Source organism: Lygodium microphyllum, chromosome 11 (genome assembly GCF_053477565.2).
Source record: "Lygodium microphyllum isolate KBCC chromosome 11, Lygodium_microphyllum_v1.1.10, whole genome shotgun sequence".
Lineage (NCBI taxonomy): Eukaryota > Viridiplantae > Streptophyta > Polypodiopsida > Schizaeales > Lygodiaceae > Lygodium > Lygodium microphyllum.
Window position 1 is genome coordinate 122830007 of NC_141145.1, and position 3988 is coordinate 122833994.

Here is a 3988-nt window from a genome sequence, read left to right on the forward strand (position 1 = left end):
TTCTTATCTTGCATGCCAGCATTCGTGGGTGTAGAAGGTGCTGGACAATCAATCCATACCACTTTGGTTATTCTATTTAGGATATGACTACAAACCATACATTAATCAATCCCACAACATTACAAGTTTTTCTTTGATACCAAATGTAACATGCCCTCGCCTAGTGGCTGTCCATGCACATTTTTAGCGGTCCATCAAAATCTAAGCGATGCTTCCTAGCACTCCCATGGAATGTCACACGGTTTGTCACCTAGGGTTTCTCGAGTCTACCTTGCAGTGGAACATTCACGAGTCGAACCCACTAGGATCAACCTAAAACTTGGATTCCTAGTGGTCAAGGTCTCCTAGCAACACTCTAGCATCGGGTCTTGGACATCTCACTTTACTCAAACATACCCAAGCCGAATCAAATCCATGCCGCACTTGGTTCAAAGAGAATGGGAAATGAGAGGGATGTGCCATTCAACCTCTCTTCCCATAGGGCATAGTCCCATTCTAGTCCCCTAAAATGGTGTGAATCAAGGTTGTAACCTATCAATTCCTAAGGGTCGCGAACGATGGTAAAACCTTGTGAAAAGCCTCCCAGCTTTCTGGGACCACCCTATCATAAAACGGGGATCTATCAGGGGATTCCGCCCACCCACTTTCCTCAATAGGCATTCTTTAGTTATCTAATTAGGTCCTATCACATTTATGTGTGACATTTATAATCATCTTCCTTAATTAAACCTTTTACGAAACAGGATTCATTCGCGTAATTTATAGCACAGACACAAAAACAGGGCAATCAATCCTTTTGACAAAAGAGTTCCTTAGCTTATCTTCAAGGTAATCTTTATCTCTTTCCCATATAGGAGAAATTATGTATCCTTTCTGCCCTACAGAAGTAACTCATCCAAATCACATGGCATTACAATTTCCATCCTTTATTTAGAATAGGATCTTCCAACACGAGAGACGTTGGGCTCACGGCAATCTTCAACTCCATTCCGGACTAAGCAAGGGGTTTCCAAAGTTGCACCTGACCCCAAGCGGCCTAAGAGTGAGACACAATTTCCGTGGTTGGCATTTTTACCACTCGACCTTTGGCCCGTGAATCGCAGTGCCCTCTCGGGTTAATCTATGGTGTGATATTGGAGACGATCCACCATGCAAAATATCCTTTCCTTAATTAACTCATTTAAGAATCAAGCACAAATAAGGCACTCAGCCCTAATATTATCTTTCAAAAAGCATTCCTTCATTCCCATGGCAACTTGTCATCACAGACCCCTGTCATGAACTTAACATAAATCACAAGCACTTGAAACAATCATCCAAACAACAATTTCAACCATCAGCTAAATGTAAAATCATTTTGGTGTTGTTCGATCAATCAACAAAAAAGATTGTATTCTTTTCCAAAAGCTTAGTTGTGGTTTCTCATTGCACTTGTAATCAATTTAAAGCACGTTTTGTCACACAATGGATTGAAATTCTAGCATTGTGGAATGAGAAGCTCAAATGGATAGCATGTCTGATTATTGGACATGCATCAGATGGAGATAGTTGACGAATAAAATTGATGTTGACTAATTATGTAAATAAGCATGGTACTAGATACAAGATCAAATAGGATGGATGGCCTCTTTCAACTAACTTGTCAAATGGAGAGGTTTTAGGCATGCATGATCAAGATTTTATACACAATGGAAAAAATCTAGTCAACATTCTTCACAAACCAAAGTGTCAATTGGCTCTTGGTGATGTCTGGGTTACTTTGAATCATGTTACCATTGTTTATGATTCTTTTTCTATTGATAAGCATATGCTTACGGAAGGAGATATCAGACAACATGATTGTCAAAATTGGGCTACAACACGAAGGATATGTAGTAGGAAAGTCCAATGGTGTTTGGGAGAGTTAACAAACAATGGAAAACATAGAAAAGAGCGGATCATGATAGGAACACAAGCTTACCTTGAAATTGCTGGAGACTACATTGATATTTTCTTGTCCTCGCACTTGAGCTTGGTGAAGAAAGTCCATTCAATAGCAAAAGTGGCATTCTTCTTCCAAATCTAGAGATCTTGGACTATAAAACATGCCTCCTATACACTATCAAAGAATTTTATTAGTAAGGAGGCATTCTTAGACATGCAGCTCTCATGTCACTTCATTGTATTGCTCACAAAGTATTTTAGAGACTTTCATCCAAATAATATGCTTCCAATAATACATCTCACAGGATCTGATGTAGTTGAAATCTTTTTCAGCAAGGTTGACACCATGGTTGGACAAGAGCGTCCTTATGACTTGATGGACATGTTGCATAGTATAGGGATCTTAAATTGGGTTTCACATTTTGGATGCAATGAGGATGGTGTGAAATTTGGACGGGCCCATAAGAAGCAAGAACATGTATAGAGAGTGTTAAATCTCAAAAAGACCATGAAGAAAGAAAATCTAGGTGATTACAAATGTGTTTCGATTGATAAGAAGATCATCAATGCCTTGAAAATGGGACTACAAAGTGCTCAACAGATTTGTAAAGATTTGCAAATGAATCCAAAAGTAAAGAAGATAAGAAATGGTGGCTAGAGCCTTGGTCTGAAGGCTTATTTGAGACTTACGCCAATTCAAATCTACAAGATTCTGATACAGACAAGGAATCTTTAGTTCTTGTCAATGATGGAGTGGATTCAAAGGAGGAGGTATCTACAAGTGAGCTAAGACATGTGGTAGACTCTATGTTGGATGAAACAAATGAAGTGAGCCCAGTAGTGGAGCTTGAGAATAGTAGGTTTCTTTTTAAGTCTACATTGGTAAGCCAACTCAATGGCAATCCCACATTGTCCAAGGATAGGCTTACAAGGGTGTGACAAGGAGTATGCTATAATAAGGAGGAGAAGTATCAAACTCAAATAAATGATAATTTTTTTGGTATTAGTTTAGATTGTATTGTGTTCTTACCAATGGAAGGATCACAAGGTCATCGAAGGCAAGCTCTTCAAGAAGTATGAGAGAGCCCAATAGTGGAGCTTGAGAATAGTAGGTTTCTTTTTATGGTGCACAGATCGGATGTTGTATGCATATGTAGCGAGTATCGAAAGGTCCCCAAGAACAAAAGAACTCTATTTTTGCACAAAAACTAAGAGAGAAGACTTGCACAACATGAAGCAAGAAGACTAATTGGGTACAATCTCCCCTCATGCCTTGTGTGAGTGCTCCACAAAGCATGTATTTAATATATTATTCATCTCCAAGCTCAAAAAATAGCCCAAATTTACAATTAGCACGCTTTAGCTTTTGTGTTCGCTTTTGTCCAAATAAAGAATAAAGCGGTTGGGCACCCAAAGAGTCAGGCTGTGCCCAAATACAATGTCCAATAACAAATATTTAAATCATGCGCCCATGCACATACAAAATAATAAATATATGTCAAGCGCTTTAATAAATAAGCACGTCAAAATAAATATCGCCGCCACGCCTAAGATGCACGCCCATCAAAAATGATAATTTCTTCTAAATAACTTGAATACACGCTATCGCCCAGTGCTTCCCAACACCACCACTGCCTGCTCTACACATCAATTGAAGCATTCACAATTGTTAGAAAATAATAAAATTAAACCGACAAAAGTGAATACCTAGTAATCTTCAACTACAAAATAAATAAATTGGTTAGAACTCAGTCCTAACCTTAATTTATTACGAGTGCGCACTCTAAACTCATAAACGTCCATTAATTTAAATAAGTATGTTGCGGAATCACCCACTTGCACATTAAATTAATGAGACGCCCGAAAAGGACAGGCGTCCCCATCAACTTTTCGCACAAGGAATCCACCTTGTGTATGAACCCCAGCAATAAATATAATTTTACGGAATCCACCGCAAAACCTTACAAAATCCACCGTGGAATATGCCTCCTGGCATCATACCCCCTTAATTTATTATGAGTGTGCACTCTAAACTCATAAACATCCATTAATTTAAATATGTATT